The following is an 18,932-nucleotide window of genomic DNA, read 5'->3' as shown; positions in this document are numbered from 1 at the left end:
GGTGGGTCCAGGGAACACAGAGTAGCCTCTGCTGTGGGATCAGACAGCCAGATATGCTCACATGTTAGTTATCGGTAACCACAGGTTCTTTTTGTTTTGTTAACACTTCTTGGGGGAGGGTAATTACTGTATTTGGGAAATGTTAGGGGAAGAATGGCAGGCAAACACGGAGGAACAAAACTATATAGGTAAGAGAGGGAAGAGAAAAATCACAGAAAGAAGGAAAGTGAAGATGAGACAAGAGCAATAAGAGGAGAGAGTGGGGAGTGGGTGTTGGTTCTCCTTTGTTCGATACGTTTTTTTTTTTGTTTGTTTTTTTTTTGTAAATCACCAGTTAAGAGATGAGCTATTTCTTCTCAGGCACTTTTCTAGCATTTGTGTGTTGATGTCTCCAGGAGGGTTACATATAACAAGTGATACATGACCTCTGGCATCAGAAGGGTTCTCATAAACTCAATCGTGAAGCGCAATGGATCAGCATTCCTTTCAGTTAAGTTAAACTTTATCTCAAATCAGCGGAGCTAGATAGCTTTTGGACTTCATAATGTTTTAGAGTTTAGACAAATGATATGGTTCAGATATTTTATATTACCTAGTATTCCAGGAGAGTCTGGGATCATACCACCTAGTCAAATGCATTTATACAGTAAAATGTAGAAATGTTCATACCAAGCAGGATAAATAGAGACTATAATAAGCTTATTATCAGTTTAGACCAGGTTTTGCTTTCAGATGGGTAAAGTTTGGCCAGCAGCAGAATTATAAGAAAAAAAAAAAAGATTTGGTTTTAGGAATTTTGCAATTGTAAATAAGGAAATACAGACCTATTTTAAACTACTCTTTAAGGTTACCATAAGGAATAGATTAACTAAGAACTATAGTGTGGTGGCCAGCCTCCAAGAGGGCCCTTAATGATTCTCGTCTTCACACCAAATACGCTTGATCTGTGTATATCTAAGAGAATATTGTAGAAAGACCAAGTGTAACTTCCAAGTGTGATTTCTGCCTTGCCCTTCCTCCTGCATCCCTAGCTAGGGAAACCAGCCACCATATCATGAGGGTACTCAAACAATTAGGCACATGAGTGAGGACCTTTGGGAGCACATCTCCCAGCCCCAGTCAAGCCTTCTGATGACTGCAGTCCCGGCCAACGTCCTAATGAAAGAGCTGGAGCCACAACCACCTAGCTAAGCTGTGCCTAGATTTCTGACCCATAGAAATTGTATAAGATAATAAGGTTTATTGTTGTAAACTCTTAAGTTTTTTACACAGCTACAGATAATTAATATAGATTTTTGTGTCTGGAAATAGAGTGCTTCCATGACAAAAACAACCTAAGTGTGGGAGTGGCTTTGGACCTAGGTGATGGGCGAAAACTGGTGGGACTCTGGAGGAGTGTTAGTGACATTGGGCACATGAGTAAAATGCATGGGACACAGCTCCTCCAGCTCCAGTCAAGCCTTCAGGTAATGGAAGCCCCAGCCTACATCCCAGCTGCAACCTCATGAGAGACTTGGAGTCAGAATAGCCCAAGTAAGACATTCCTGAATTCTTGACCCACTGATATGTATTTAATAATAGTTATTGCTCTTTTCAGTGGCAAAGTTTTGAGTAATATGTAATGCAATGATAGATGACCAATATATACAGTAAGAAATAAGATCAAAGATAGATAAACTGATACATAGAAATCATGGACCTTGGGGTAATTGTCCAAAAGCTATAAATTATGATTACTAAATTCTGACTTTCTGTTGTCAAGAAAGTATTTGTCATATGCTTGCTTATGACATGTATACTTTCATAAAACTCAGACTTACTTATAGTGCTCAGATAAAAAATAATTAAAGTTCATCCTCCTATTGAGAGTCAGCATACAAAAACTGGTCTTTTTAAGAGAGTTATTCTGTTTTTAAAATTACTGTTACTTTCTGTGGAAGCTGTAGTTTCTTTCTCTTTAAGATCAAAAACAAAAAACTGAAGTAAACAGCCCTGACTGGTGAGGCTCAGTGGATTGAGAACCGGAAGTTTGCTGGTTTGATTCCCAGTCAGGGCACATGCCTGCGCTGTGGGCCAGGTCTCCAGTTGGGGGCGTGAGAGAGGTAACACAGCAACTGATGTTTCTCTCCCTCTCTCCCTCCCTTCTCTCTCTAAAAGTAAATAAATAAAATCTTAAAAACACTGGACACGAACAAGAAATACCTCTGTATTCTCAAAATAACTAAAATAAAAAAAAATTCTAATAAAACTTTATTTAGAAAAAGAGGTGGCAGGCTGGAATTTAGCCACAGCATACTACATACATTTTAAAAACACAGAGCACTTAATAGTTCTTTTCACTTCATGAATTTCAAGAGATGTTTTATACACATCCCATGACATATTTAGGGATACCCTGATTATGTCATGTACATGTGATAAAAAGCTTGAAAAATGTGTTGAAAGGAATAACTGGAGGGACAAGTTTCATATATGGAACAGGTATAGTGATGCTGGATACTTAATGAACAAAAATGATCCTTCACAATCTAATATTTGTCATCCAACCACAAGGACAATTTCTCAATGACCCAGACTTTTGAAACATTTAACTTAAATCATAAACCTTTTACCTTTCTCCAAACCCAGTAAGGTTAGACTTTTGATTGTTTTTGCTTCTGTAAAGAACATTATCAAACTATAATTTGGTTGAAGAAAATGATCCATATCTGTGAAGATAATAATTCCTTATATTCATGTAGCATTTTTCAGATTTACAAAGTGGTTTCATATAGATGATTTCATTTACTCCTCAGAATATGCAGAGAAGGAAACTAACAATCTAAGACACTGAATTATTTCAATCCCCCCCAAGTGTTATAGATTTGAATAAAGTAATATAAATAGAGAGAAAGGGTAAAACTTCTCACTCAATATTGCTTTCATCTGCTCAGGAAAATTTATAGTAACCCTGACACTTTCCAACTCAAAGCAAAAGGACAAGGTCTGTTTGCAGAACCAATGAGTCTCTAACCTGTCACTCTAGCAAGTCACTCTGATCTAAGTAGGATTCAACTTCTGACCTGTGAAAAAGAGGTCTTGAAGTTTCTGATGGAAGTTATTTTCAGTGGCATCTAATTTAGGAGCTGCTGAAATGAGCCCAACCAGACAATTGGAAAGAAATATATAAGGACACTCCCCCACCCCCGAAAGAAAGATTAAACAAACTATAGGGATAGAGAGGTTTCTAAATTGTCTAGTCACGGAAGACTGAAGCCAAGATCTCATTTCAGACACATAATAGATATAAAACCACCACACATTTTTAAGGATGAACATGGTATGTATTACTTTTCCTTCCAGTCATTAAAAAATATGCATATATATCTATATATATATAGATACATCTATATATCTATATATATATAGATATATATATGTGTGTGTGTGTATAATTAAATCCATGCACATATAGAGGCATACATAAATGGATAGTTTGAAATATGCTTAATTAGAAAATAAACTTCAGTAGGTGATGCTTTGCTCCTGCAGAGAAAGGTGTTAAAACTTATTTATTGAAACACTCGCCTGAACTAAGAAGGTTATGACTGATTTTGATGCCATTTTCTGCCTCTGCAGCACTGGCCTGATTAGAGAGTGATGCTGTGGTCCTAGAATTTGGGCAACTATGTCCATGAGTCAGGGAATTGAAATCTAGAAAAACTGCGCTGTAAAGTTGATTATTTCCTTCCATACATGTAAAGTGAATGGCTTCTGGTAATAAAAAAGGCAAACCTGTCCTTTGGTGGCAAGCATGCCTAAGAGGTAAAAATAGGGAACCCCAGTGCAAAGCTAGCAGTAAGGAAAGGATCGGGCCTGAAGAAGTCCATGACTAAACTGCTGATGTTCTGATGCAGACTAAGGAAGAGTAGAAAAGAGGACACAGAGTTTGCTTGGGTACTAAGTGATGGGAAACCTATAGTGAATGGGAATAGGAGGCTAATAGGAGAACCAGATGCTGCCAAAATAACAGATTCATAAAAGACTTGATGTGTTAGTAGAAGAAAACTGAAGATGGGTGTGGGGCCACCATGCTGGAACAGATGAAAGAAGGAAAAAAATGAGCAGATAAATAGAAGGAGTGAGAACCATTCCAAGTATGGATATATTTCAGTGGATTGTTTTTTATGTGACAAAAGAATTTTTTTTTTTTTGCAAATGCTTACTGCAAACATATTCCATTGTTTCCCCTTGGTATTTTGAGGGCACAGACACAGATTAAGTGAGATTGCTAATAACAACTAGGATTTAGTCAGCACTTACCAAGTGACAGGCAAACAAATTTGTTAGTATTAATTTGTATAACAATCACATCATGTCTAGTGCAGGCTTGATATATTTTTTTAATCTTACAAATAAACTGAGGGACAGGGTGGTAAACTAACTTCTCCAGAGCTGTTTTTGAAACCAGGTATCCTGGCTTTGGAGACTTCATACTTAACTCCTAACTTATATTTTATTTTGGCTCTTTGGTAGTTTTTTGTTTGTTTGTTTGTTTTTGTGGGTTTTTTTTTGTGTGTGTGTGTGATTGCTGTCTTTCAACTTTTGTTGAAAATGGCAGAGCTAGCACGCATTTTTGATCCCCATGAAGTTCCTATAAAACGGAAGTAAAGGAACAAAAATAAGATAAAATCACAAGGGCAAAGCATATACGATGAATTCAACAAAACATTGGCAGCTGTAAAGCAGGATGCTTGGCAACTGACCTCGTCAGTCAGAGAGAGCTGCATCAGATCCTTACCCGACAGAAGGGGATGTTGAAACAGCAACAGATTTACACCCCTGGACCTCCCAACGTGCTCAGGGATTGGTGACACCCCTGAAAGTTAAGGATGAAAGGGGATTGAAAATAGAACTGGATGCAATTCTGTTCAAGAAGCAATTAGATCTTCAGTGCCCCTCTTCTACCCTGATACCGTTCTGGGGGTTTATTCCCTGGGGGAAAAGTGTGTCTCAGCATGGAGCTCTGGTTAAATTTGCTAGTCCCCCTTTATCGGGAAGAGGCACTGACCATTTATTCTCAAGAGTACAACCAGATTGATCCTGAGCTGATGACTTCTCATGTAACTTAGAACAAGAGTCCAAGTTTTCAGAAAGGTCCGCAAAGCCCTGCATCCACCCACTCCAGAGTTTTCTAACCTCATCTCTGACTCTTGGGCCCCTCACTCATTCCCCTCCGTTCACACTGGGCTTCTTGTCGTTCCTCAGACATGGAGCCACTTCCTCCTTGTTGCAGGGACTGCGACTCTTCTCTTTGCCTGGAATACCTTTTCCCCAGAGATCTTTAAGCCTCATTCCCTCACCCCCATGAGATATTTAATCAAATTTTACCTTTTCAGGGACACCTTTCTTGACCAACAGATCTAAAATTGCAGCCTTTCCCAGCATTTTCTATTCTTTCTTCTTACTTTTTTCTTCAGTTTAGCATCCTGTTTCACCTCCCTTTACTTTAGCTTCCTTCCATGTAAAGGAAGGGAAATAAAAATCTACGTATGTTGTTTATTGTTTGTCCAATACCCTAGGCATTTTCCTTAGCCTGTTGATTTAACTCATAGATTATTAGCTCCACAAGGACAAGGGCTTTGCATCTGCCTTGTACATCTCTTATATTCCCAGATATTAGAACAGTGCATGACACTTGGTTATTGTTCAATAGTTGTTGACATAAATGAAAGGATTCCAAGATAAAGTTAAATCTCTAGGAAAGTGGGGCCAAAAGATTAAGTGAAAGCAGGACCAGTGTAAGGATTAAATGAATCAGTTACTATCTGTAATATCCATAGAACCTTGTCTGGCTTATAACAGATACTTAATGAATGTTGGCTACTATTGCCTTAATGTTTTAAAAAAAAAGTTTAAGTGAAGGAAATTGGGAGATAAAGTTTCAGGTCCAATGTAAGAGGTCTATTAACCAAATAATAAGAGTTCAAAAAAGAAAATGAAAACTAGAGGGGATGATATACACCAGATAAGTAATTTAAAAGAATGTCCCATGGTGTAAGTTTCCAGTTTGAAATGGCTTACTTAGTACCTAGGTCAATGGTTGAAATTAGATTTACCTCAAAGAACATTTCAGAGCACCAGAAACAAAGAGCAAATTCTAAAAACATGTAAAGGGAAAAAACAAGTTACTTACAAAGGATCAGTAATCGTAATGTCCTCAGAGTTTTCAATAGTACTGGAAGCTACAAGTCATGCTTTCAAACTTTAGAGGGAGAAGGGATAGAAGCCTAAAATTCTCCAGGCTGTTCATTAGATGTGAGTCTATAACACAGATATTTTCACACAGCCTGGGCCTCTTAGTATTTACTTCTCATGCATCCTTTCTCACAAAGTTGGAAGACAAGACTTCAGCATATAAGAGAATACAGTTATGTCCTCACTTAATGCCGTTGATAGGTTCTGTGACTTAAAGCAAGTCGACCTACAAAGAAACCAGTTGTACACAGGCTAGCTGGTTATAAACAAGAGTTGGATTCCTGAGGTATTTCATTAACATTATAACAGAAAGGAAAGGGCATTACTTGAGGACTTGCTGATTCAGAAAGTAGAGTATATGTGAGATCCAGCACTAGAGAGCTGGCGGGATTCCCCAGGACATAGCTGTGCAGTATGTCTGGAGAAGAGCCAGGCCACGTTGTGGCAGGCCAGAAGCTGGTAAATAACTGAGGTGCTTGACCATATTGAGAGGCATTTCACACAACTAAGGGAGAGTTGGGGGGATGAATAGGTAATTAATATATAGAAAACTAAGAAAAGAAGCAAGATCCCATGATTAACTCCTGGCAGAAACAAAGTTGTGCGAGAAAGGAAAAGTAACCATGATACAGTCTATGATTCAGCTATGAGTGTCATTTGCAAGTCAAAATAATGCAAATACTGATTATTGATATAACCAAAATTATGCTATGGAACTGTTAGTGTGATTGCATCTTGGAAGAGGGAGGGTGTAAATGATCCAAATCCTTAGCTTTTTTCATAAGGGGATATTAAGATGAAGAACATATCTAGATGTAGCAAAATAAGGATGTTATTTAGACCTGTGGAGCCCCCACTTCCTTTTTAACAAGACCTGGCTACAGTTGTTGAAAGTGCTTGTCTCTATAGCCCGTGAAATGCCGTGGGAGGAGAGCACCTAAAGAACTACATGGTTCTTTGAATTATGTGATGAACAACCTCATTAAATATAAAGACAAAATGAACGACTTCAATATATATAAAGAAAAATAGGTCTACTATTATGTCTCAGTTAATTTGGAAATTAAGGATATTTCTTTGATAGTTTGCCACGTCATAAGACACCTTTGAGTTCTGAACTCTCACCTTAGAGTGGTGCACTTTGAAAGGCTTAGCAGAGACCCTGCGCCCTGTCCTTTCTGAATGGTTCTCCAGGGGTAACTTGAATAAAGGCAGAAGCTCTAAACTCTTGGATCTTGGTTCTGGTCCTATTTTTGTGTGACTCAAGGACAGTCTTAGACAACTTGCTATCACTCTCTCTAGTCTTCTTTTTTTCCTTTTAAAAGATGACCTGCTTTAAAACACTGTGATGTTTAAAAATAAAAAGTAAAAAATTATGGGTGGTAAATATTTTGAAGAGGTTGAAAGAAATGCAGAAATATAAGCGGCTGTGTTTATAGAAGCCATCTTCACATCATGAATTATATTTCACAGGAAGCAGTATGAGTCCCATCTTTCAAGCAGCCACAAGTGTGCTCATTGTAGAAATAGCTAGGTTCTAATGATCATAACAATTTTTAGGCTCTGGATTGAAAGCGTCATGCAAATATCACCAGTGCTATTGACTGGAGAAAAGAGTCGTGGTTGGTACTAAATTGTGGTTTGAATTTTTCTTTAGATTTTCCACCATTTACGTGACTTTTTTTTTTTCATTTCTTTGTCTAGCTGAATTTAAAATGAACCTAACACAAACTCCTTGTTTTAAAATATGCTATTGAAGTATCTATGTCATGCTGCTCTGAGTTATTTTTCAAGAGCCCCCAGGAGTTTACAGAAGGTACTATGATTGAGATATAACTGAAATTTTATGGAAACATTTTAAGAACATTTCTGACTACATTTATTCTGAGTTATTCATTATTAATTCTCTCCAAACCAATTTCAATGTGACATGAAATGCACGCATTCTTTGTGGCCTACACATTCTTTTGTAATAGGCAATTTTGCCTTGATGTTGTGTTCACATATTTAGTTTAACCTCGGTCTCTTAATCTAGCTGCAACAATGAATCTGTAATTAGAATAACCTTTCAGTTTGTTAATTTGAGAAGCTAACATGCTATTCCGCGTTTAATATTTACACTCCATCTACTTGATGTAGTTTACAAATTAGAACACCATGAAAGGTAGGACACAGAAGGTTAAAACAGAATCTAACTGAAGAAAACAAAATAGGTAAATAATGACAGACTTCAGAAAGGAGCAGATTATATAACACATAGGAAAAAGTGTATCTCTAAAGTTTCTCAGAGTGTAGCCTCCAGAGGAAACAATGTATTTGATAATGCTGTTTATTTATTTTTCTGACATCCCAATGCCCACACATAAATCTATGGAGATGAAATATATTCCTGAGCAAAATTGGCTCTTCTGCCAGTCAGGACAAAAGGGAGCATGCAGAAATTTATTGTTTATAAATGACATTAAGTCAACCTAGAGCCAATATTCTGAATTCTGTTTTATAGGACTAAGGCAGGATTTCTGTATAACAAGATGTTTTTCTATTTTCTTTGTTGTTGTTTTTTTTTTAATCCTCATCCGAGGGCATGCTTATTGATTTTAGAGAGGGGGAAGGGAGAGAGAGAGGGAGAGAAACATCGATTGCTTGCCTCTCATATGCACCCTGCTGGGGGCTGAACCCACAACCTAGGCATGTGCCCTGACTAGGAATCGAACCATCAACGTTTCAGTCTATGGGACAATGCTCCCACACCAGCTATGTCACAAGATGATTTTTATGCTTCCTCCCAACAAAAGGTAAAAGAGAATCATCCAATAAAAACATTCTGAGGGGGAATGGAAGAAAGGGATTTAGTTAATGTGATACAAGTATGATCACCATGAGCAAATGATCAGCTTTTGGTTAGTAATGGGTGACTAACCATGAAGTCAGGTCTGGGTATTGTTTCTCTGGACCTAGCTACAGAATGATATAAACCTGAGTCTAGGTCAGAATATAAGGTCAGAGAATTGTGTGTGTGTGTATCTGTGTATGCTTACACACATGTATGCATATGTTTACACATGCATACATATATGCATCTAATAATGGAGGGCACACAAGGCAGAAGGGAGCGGACCCATGAATATCATTGTTTAATTGGTCAAACAAAACTTAAGTGCAAGAGCTGCTGGGATTTTGATGTTCAGGGTCAGGACTTTCAGGCACTGAGATGGGTTATTAAACTTGCTTCCCACACCTTGGTCCTGGTTTTCTTCTATCAAGCAGAATCTTCCTTTGAGCATTTTTTTGTGTGTGTGTCTGTGTTCAAAATACAGACAAGATAAAGAAGAACTAGAACTGAGACAGTAAATAAGAACAAATTTTGTGGGAAGTAGGGAAAAGGGTAGGAATGGGGCCAATAGGAGAACATCTTGATTTTGGATCAATAAGGTCCTCATGTAGGAACTCTTGTGTGCCCCTCCCCTGTAGTAGGGTTGGTCCGCAAGTCAAGCATGAGTGAACTGACACAGCTGGCCTTTGAGAGGCTCAGTGGTGAGAGTTAGATGTGGGGTTATAGTTATCAACAGATATTACCCCCTGGACCTTGTCTTTAAGGTGCTAACAGTTGAACTTTTCATAAGCTTTGACTTACAATAAGTGTATGTATTTGTGTCTGCATTTTGGCTCGGTTACCCCAAAATGTGCTTTTTTTGAGGGGAGGATTGACAGTACCTCTGATAGCTGAAATGCCTATTTTATTTGCTGTGCCTTCCTGCAATTGTGGAGGTCTGTGATGGTTAATTTTATGGGTCAACTTGATTGGGTTAAAGGACACCCAGATAACAGGGAAAACATTATTTCTGAGTATGGTTATGAGGGTGTTTCTGGAAGACCTTAGCATTGGAAGACATCAGCATTTGAATTAGTATAAGGAGTGAGGAAGTTTCCCTCACCAGCACGAGTGGGCATCATGCAGTCCGCCGAGAGCCTACATAGAACAAAATGGCAGAGCAAGGGCAAATTTGCCTTCTGTTGTTGAGCTGGGACATCCATTTTCAATTGCTCTTGAACATCAGTGCTCCTGGTTCTTGGGTCTCCAAGTGTGGACTGGAACTACATCTCCAGCTTTCCTGGGCTCCCAGTTTGCAGATGGTGGAACTTCTACCACATGAGCCATTCCCTCACCATAAATCTCTTTCTGTGTATCTGTAAATATCTTATTGGTTCTGGTTCTCTGGAGAACCCTGACTAATACAAACTCTTTAAAAAGTATTTTAATTTTATTTTTTGGTGGGAAAGAATCGTGTGTGCATATGTGGGAAATATTATAACATAAAATATAAAGGTAAGTGAAAATATCCTTGAAAACAGTATTAATCTAGTCCCTAAATAACATGCTACATTTACTATGTGTTGAAGATCAATCAGTGAATGGGACAGGCAAGGTTACTGCCCTTAGGGAGGTTACATTCTTAAGAAGTCTGGATATAAGGGCCAAGGCTATAGAACTAAGTGCCCCTGGATAGAGCTTGGATAATTACAAAGGGGTGGGAGAGATTATTTCATGTAGGGGAGTTGCATGAACAAAAGGAGGAACACAGGATATAATGAGGCATGATCTTGTTTGCCTGGAGTCTAGGGCTTGTATATAGGAATAGTGGGGGACAATATTTGAGAGAGAGAGAGAGTAAGAGGTGGGTAAATAGGGAGCCACTGACAACCTGTGAATAGGGAAGTGACATGATAACATTGGTGTTAGCACAACTGACAATGAAATCAAATCAGGAAGTACGACACTGAGATAGACCAGGAAAGGACTGAAGGCAATGTCAGTGGGATGAAAAGTTAGTGAAACACATAAAATTGAAAGGAAGGCTCAGTGAGCTTGGGATTAGTGAATATGAGGCCAGAAGAAAAAATAGGAATCAAGGATCACTCCAGCATGTCAAACCTCAGTTGTGAGATAATGAGGTGGCATTTGTACAAATGAGAAGTCCAGATGGCAGATATTTTGGGAGGATCGCTGATGAGGTATTTAGATGTATGCAGTCATGGAATTTGGGAATAGAAGAGTTTAAATTTATTCCAGCTTCATTTCCCCCCAAATTTACCTTATCAGCATTTTCAAATATACAGAGAAGTTGCAAGACTGGTACAATTAACACATATATACCCCATATATCTAAATCCAATAATTTCCATTTTGCCTTATTAGTTTTTTATGTCTACCTATCATCTATCTATCCATTTACCTATCTACCTATCTATCTATTATCTATTATTTATTATCTATTATCAATCATCTATCTATCAATCATCTACTTAGCTTTTCAATGAACAATTTGAAAATAACTTGCAGGTGCAATAAAAATTAATTCCTAAATATTTCAGCATGCATATCCTAAGAACATAAACTTTAGTTTTGAAGGGAAGGAAGACAAAAGGCATTCGTTTAGTGGTAAAGGCTGTATTAGGTCTTCAGGTTACCTGACAGTCAAATCCCCTACTCTTTTCTCCTACTACATACCTTCCCCATTTATGTATTATCCAGTACTTATTGCTTGAAGTGTTCAGACATATGAACTAAATTTGGACAAGTAAGAAACAATATCAGAGACTATAAAAGAGGCCTAGTAAGGTTGTAGGGACAGAAGAAGATTTTCAGAGCTCAAAATGGGGAGATGAATGAAAAGAGAACACCAGAGCAGAGATTTTATTTTCTGGGGGTAAACCTGATGGTTGGATAAAGTGGCCTTTGGTGACATCTGACCCTAACTGCACATATGACCTGGGGCACTGGGAAGGTGGGCCAAGATAACGCTCTGAAAGTAGGCTTTCTGGACCCACTTCTTTGGTTTGTATAACAACCACATCTCCCACTGAAGAAAGCAGTATTTTGGATCAATATGTAAACATACCTGGAAGTGATATTATTTTACTACCAGCCTAGTAAAAGCATACAAGTAACTCTCATGAGATTGTGGTAGATCTTGGGTTTAAGGGAATACTTCAGGTCTGTGTCCAGGTAAGGGGATTTCAAGAGTGACCTTGTGAACTCCTAATGGGTTACAGTTGTGGCATTAAAGTGCTCTGCAATTTGAGAGCGCTGTTGGGAGAATGACTCTTGTTAGGAGGAGTAATTGAAGCTCTTGATTCCTCTATTAACATCGTGAACCCAGGGACATTTTGGGAATGGACTCCCAGGGACTGCTGTATTATTTATATGCTTTAAAAAGTGAAAAATATCCATAAAGTATCTCAAGTTGCATTACAGACTGCTTTTTTAGAATATTTACTTTTGTACTTTGATGCCTTTTACTCAGTGTTCATGCTTTTACTGTGTTTAATTTAATTTGGATGGCAGCTTCCATATGATTCTAGGTCTTTGTAGAGGAAAACTTTCAATTATACGGAGGCTGCCCTCCAAAAGCTTACAGTCTAACACTTGAACTCTGTACTGGGTAGAATAGTGTGTTCCCCCATTTCTCACAACATTCATGTCTACTCAGAACCTCAGAATACCTTATTTGAAAAGAGGGTCTTTACATATGAATCAGTTAAGATTAAGTCATACTGGGTTAGGGAGGGCCCTAGTCCAGTGTGACTGGTGTCTTTAAAGAAGAGGGCACACAGATTCACAGAGGTATAGAGAGGATAATGCCATGTGAAGATAGAGGCAGAGATGAGTCTATGAGCCAAGGAACAGCAAGGATTGCTGGTAAGCACCAGAAGCTGGGAGAGAGGCCTGGCACAAATTGTCCCTCAGAGCCTCCAGAAGAGCCAGCCTGCTGACACCTTGACTTTGGACTTCCAGCCTCCTGAACTCTAAGAATGTTTATGTTGTTTTAAACCATCCAGTTTGAAGTAATTTTTTTTAAGGCAAAGTTAGGAAACTCATACAGACTCTAAGTCAAAAGATTAATTATATACAGGCTTTTTGTTGTTTTTATTTTTGATGGAAGTAGTAGCAAGAAAATATGAAATACTGAACTAAAAAAGTACATAAGGTCTAAAGCCAAATGACCAGTTTCAGAATAGGTATTGGTTCTGAAAATTATGCATATAGAAGTCAATTTCCCACTTAATTTGGCTATCAGAGAGAGTCATTGAGCAAAAATATCACATATGTGTCTTTTGAAATGAAGAAGTGCTGCTGCTATTTGAAAAAGAAGCAAAACCTACTTAAACAGAGACAAAAAATTTTGCCCAAGAATCCTTTCCATTTGTTCTTTCAACATTTTGGGATGTATTATCTTTTATGTTTTTTAGTGGGAATTCTCTACCATCTCGTTTTATTTTCTTTTTCTTTCCAAAGCTAATTCAGGAGTTATACATTCTTAAGAAAACATTCTTATACACACTGTAGTTGGAGTATTGTAAAGTGCAGTATTGCGGAAGGATAATCAATTGAGAATTTAGGGGGGAAATCCTTTTCACTACTTACAAATAAATAGTAGTCTCTTGGTTTGTTTTTCAAAATTAGGTATAATTGACATACAACATTATATTAGTTTCAGGTGTACAATATAATGACTTGATATTTGTATATATTGCAAAATAATCACATCAATAAATCTAGTTAACATCAGTCACCACACATAGTTACAGAATTTTTTTATTGTGATGAGAGCTTTTAATATTTACTCTTAGTAATTTTCAAATATACAGTACAGTGTTATTATAGTCTTCATGCTGTATATTATATCCTAACTGGAAGTTAGTATCTTTTGACTGCCTTCATCCATTTCACATCTCCTCCAACCCCACCTCTGGCAGCCACCAGTCTGTTCTCCATATCTATGAGCTTATTTTTTGTTTTGTTTTGTTTTAGAGTCCACGTATAAGTGTGATCATATCATATTTGTCTTTCTCATCTGACTTTTTTCATTGAAAGTCCAACCATGTTGTTGCAAGTGGCAAGATTTAACTCTTTTTTTTCCTCTCTCTTTTTAATTAAATTTATTGGGGAAACATTGGTTAAGTCATATGATTTCACTCATATTTGGGATATAAGATTCCATTCTTTTTTACGGCTGTATAATATAATTTATATATTACATATGTTACATATATTATCTTTATCTATTCATCCACTGATGGACACTTAGGTTGCTTTCATTGTAGATAATGCTTCAATGAGAGCCATATAATTGTGACATTATGAGCTTCTTGATTACTATAAATTCAAAGTAGCATTAGTATACTTGGTTGAGTTTTAATGATATAGTACTTAATTTTCCACTTTGCCTCATATCACCTATCTCCAATTTTACATTTTTCACCTCTTGCTGAGAGATTCTGGTTCTTACAATTCCTTTTGTGATGATATTTTGTTTTGACTTTGGAATGATATTCCGAGTCACCTTTCATAACCTTCTTCTGTCTGGCTCCTACTTTCTGCTCAATGCTGTAGCAGCCTCAGGTAAGATATATGTTTGGCTCAAGTATCTAGACTCTAGGTTGATGGTTTAATCAAAGATGAAGCAGGGTACTGGCCTTAGTTTAGAATAGTGGCTGAGCCTTCAAATATATCCTGTCTCTATGTTTTGTCCCTTTGTTTAAGAAGATATTGTTCAGTTTTGTGTCAACCCTGATATAGAACTGGGTCCCTTCACTGGCTTCCATAAGACAGCCAATCACACCACACATATCATGAAGATTCGCAGGTCATGAAATAGGGTCACATTGCACAAGGCAAGCATTTACTTCTAAAAACAATCATCACTATCCTTGTACCTTATCTCAGAATTTTCTAGCCCCTACTGCCACCTGATATCATCCATCCCTCCCTCCCTTCCTCCTTTCCTTCCTTCCTTCTTTCTTGACCTCTGTGTACAGTACCCAGTCTACCCACCTCCTGACCATTCTGCTAAGATGTACTCCTAGCCCGTATTCTCTCCCTCTTTCCCCTTGAATCTTTTAAAAAATAATATATTTTATTGATTATGCTATTATAGTTGTCTCAATTTTTCCCCCTTTGCTCCCCTCTGTCTAATACTCCCCTTCCCTCTAGCAATTCCACTCTTAGTTCATGTCCATGGATCATGCATACAAATTCTTTGGCTTCTCCATTTCCTCTATTATTCTTGACATACCCCTGTCTATTTTGCACCTAACAATTATGCTTCTTAATCCATGGGTCTTTTCCTTCATTCTCCCCCTCCCTCCTGCTAACTGATAACCCTCCAAATGATCTCCATATCTATGATTCTGTTCCTGTTCTGGTTGTTTGCTTAGTTTGCTTTTTTAGATTCAGCTGTTCATAGTTGTGAATTTGTTGCCCTTTTATGTTCACAGTTTTGATCTTCTTCTTTTTCTTAAAGAAGTCCCTTTAACATTTCATGTAATGATAGCTTGGTGATGATAAACTCCTTTAGCTTTACCTTGTCTGGGAAGCACTTTCTCTGCCCTTCCATTCTAAATGATAGCTTTGCTGGATATAGTAATCTTGGTTCTAGGTCCTTGCTTTTCATCACTTTGAATACTTCTTGCCAGCCCCTTCTTGCCTGCAATGTTTTTTTAGAGGAATCAACTCATAGTTTTATGGAAACTCCTTGGTAGGTAACTCATCTTTTCTCTTGCTTCTTTTAAGATTCTCTCTTTATCTTTGAACTTTGGCATTTTAATCATGATGTGTCTTGGTGTCCAACTTGTTTAGGACTTTCTGTGCTTCCTGGACTTGTATGTCTAGTTCCTTTGCCAAATGAGGGAACTTTTCTTTCATTATTTTTTTTTAATGAGTTTTCAATTTCTTGCTCTTCCTCTTCTCCTTCTGGCACCCCTATGATTTGGATGTTGGTATGTTTAAAGTTGTCTCAGAGGTTCCTAAGCCTATCCTCATTTTGTTGATTTTTTTTTCTTCCTGTTGTTCTGATTGAATGCTTTTTCCTTCCCTGTGTTCTAAATTGTTGATTTAATTCTTGACTTCATCATCTCCACTGTTAATTCCCTGTAGATTTTTCTTTATTTCACTTAGTGTAACCATAATTTATTCCCTCCTTATGTTTTTGTGGTACTCAATGAGTTGTTTGAACCCCCTGATCACCAGTGTTTTGAACTCTGCACCTGATAAGTTAGTTATCTCCACTTCATTTAGTTCTTTTTCTTGGGGGGGGGGTTGTTCTGTTCTTTTATATGGGCCATATTTCTTTGTCTCCTCAATTTGGCAGCCTCTCTGTGCTTGTTTCTGTGTATTACGTAGAGTTGCTTTTAGTCACTGTCTTAGAAAAGGCACCTGTAAATTGTGTGGGTTAGAACCTTAGGTAATCACCAGTGTGAGGCAACCCACTTCACCACTTTGTGGCTCTGTGTTGGGGGAGGGCTTGGAGAGGAGACAATGCCGCTGCCTGGCTTCTGGAGGTTTGCCCAGTAACTTTCCCCATTTCCAGTCACTTCACCCACTTCCTGTATGTGACTGATGCCCTTCCAGCTGTTGCCCTGATATTGAATCCCAGAGTGGGTGGGTTTGTGTATGTTCTAAGTTATGTGGGCCCTTTAAATGGATTCTCCTGAAAATTCGGCAGTTTCTTTTGCTGCCCCAATCCCCACTGGTTTTTACAGCCAGAGGTAATAGGTGTTTATCTTCCTGGTTCTGGAATCTTAGGCTGTATAGTATGGCCTGGGGCTAGGATCACTCACTCCCAGGGTACCCCTCCCAATTTTTATCCACCACATGTGAGTGTAGGATTGCATGTTCCACCACTGCCACCTTTCCGCGCCACATCGCGTCTCTGACTGTCTCCATGACTCCACCCCTCTTATCCATCTGGATGAATGTGGCTTCTTTAAATCCATGGCTGTTGGACTTCCATACAGCTCAATTTTCTGACAGTTCTGGTTGTTATATGTTTTGAGATATAGTTGTAATTCTTTGTCTGGTTGTGTGAGGAGGTGAAACTTGTCTACCAGCACCTTTATCTTGATACTCTGGTTTCTCTTCAGATCGAATAAATCTTTTGCCTTTTACTCATGGCCTTGAATCTTAATATGCCTTCCCCTGTTTATCATGGAGAGTAACTCAGTCCAAGCTTTTATGTCTAAATGTGCTCGTGGCCAACCAGCAAGCAAAGAGCCTTACAAGTGAATGACTTACTGCTCTTAAAATATTATTTATGGCACATTTTTATCTTTTTAAGTAATAGTTTATATTCTCTGATCACTTTCATAAATAACCACAACCACAACTACCTCACTGAAACATACCACTGTGCATTAGCTTCTGTGCAAAGGGTCTGTTCTACTTTGGCAGCATGCAGTGTGGGTTTTAACATCTAGAGTGTCCTGACACATGAATTTGAACTAACCATCACTTTACATTGCCAATTCACTAAAGAGGAAGAACTTTAGTAGGACCTGACCCAAGGATATTCAAAATCAACTCATCATTCTGAATTATCATACTAATTACCTTGTACTTAGTCTTTGACAATCTAATAAGTAGAAAATTCCAGATCACTGACTTCTCTTTCAACAATACAGTGTTCTGTCTTTTGTAAAATCTATATTCTAAATGGCAAGCAGTATGGTCCTTCAGGTAGCAAGGTTTTATTTCTCTTTAAGAAACTTGATCTGTGATGGTAACCTTCTGCAGTTATATATACCTTAAGAGCACAGATTAATATTAGATACTGCCCTTTCCTGGGGTATTGGTTCTACTTAAATGTTTGCTTTATGATTTGAGATGACGCTTATTGGTTTTACAGGCTAACTGGACCACCATTTACCAGGTTAAAGTGTCTGACATTTCTGTGCACTCTGCTATTGTCCCTACTTGCTGTATCCATGTGCTTTTAATCCAGAGTTTCCTACATTATGCTCTAGAAGTGTTTCTTTTGCTTGCTATGGATGATGTTAACTCAGCCAGATAACTGGGAAGTGGATATAAAGGAGTTATAAGGGATTAAAATAATTAGTCACTTGTTCATGTGCTTGTTGAGCTGAATGGACTTTGAATGTGCTTTAAATAACAAGGTCTGATTATGATCAAAGATGTAAAACAGAGAATATTTTTGTGCCATTTTATGCTGCCAGACTGTAATTGAGTGTTTATTTATCTATTTCTTTTGCCAATGATGACCATTCCAGATATTTAGACCTTAAAGACAATTGAGCAAAAGTGTAATTGGCCGATTTTCATATTTTGTAGTCATGCCAGTTAACTATGATGTCCTGCCGGACATTCCAAGGGGTTTAAACTCTTCACTTTCCTAATCTGAGGTTTAACCTCCTTATCCAAATGCTAGTTTATGGAGAATATCTATCCAAAGTGACCATGTAGCCAATGTAAGTTGCTTGTAAAGTTTATTTTGCATGAGTTAAAACATAATGTTTTGGCCCTGGCTGCTGTGGCTCAATGGATTGAGCATCGGCCTGCAAACCAAGTGTCGCTGGTTCGATTCCCAGTCAGGGCACATGACTAGGTTGCACGTCAGGTCCCCAACTGGGGGCGCATGAGAGGCAACCACACAGTGAAAAAAAAAAAAACATAATGTTTTGCTTTATTCAGTTTGGATGAACATATACCTCTTGTACTGATGAAAAAAATTAACATTTATTGAGCACACAGGGTCCCTGACCCTGTTCTATACCCTGAAGGGTTATGGGGTACTGTTGTATTAACACTCACTTGATAATTAGAATTGGCACTCAGGTAAACAACATTCTAACCATGGGGGTGAAAATGAATAGAAGGGAAATAACCTTGTATGAATAGG

The sequence above is a fragment of the Furipterus horrens genome, unplaced genomic scaffold (genome assembly GCF_987537825.1).
Source record: "Furipterus horrens unplaced genomic scaffold, mFurHor1.1.pri manual_scaffold_17, whole genome shotgun sequence".
Lineage (NCBI taxonomy): Eukaryota > Metazoa > Chordata > Mammalia > Chiroptera > Furipteridae > Furipterus > Furipterus horrens.
The sequence above is the reverse complement of the archived record's forward strand: the minus strand, read 5'-3'. Positions refer to the sequence as shown.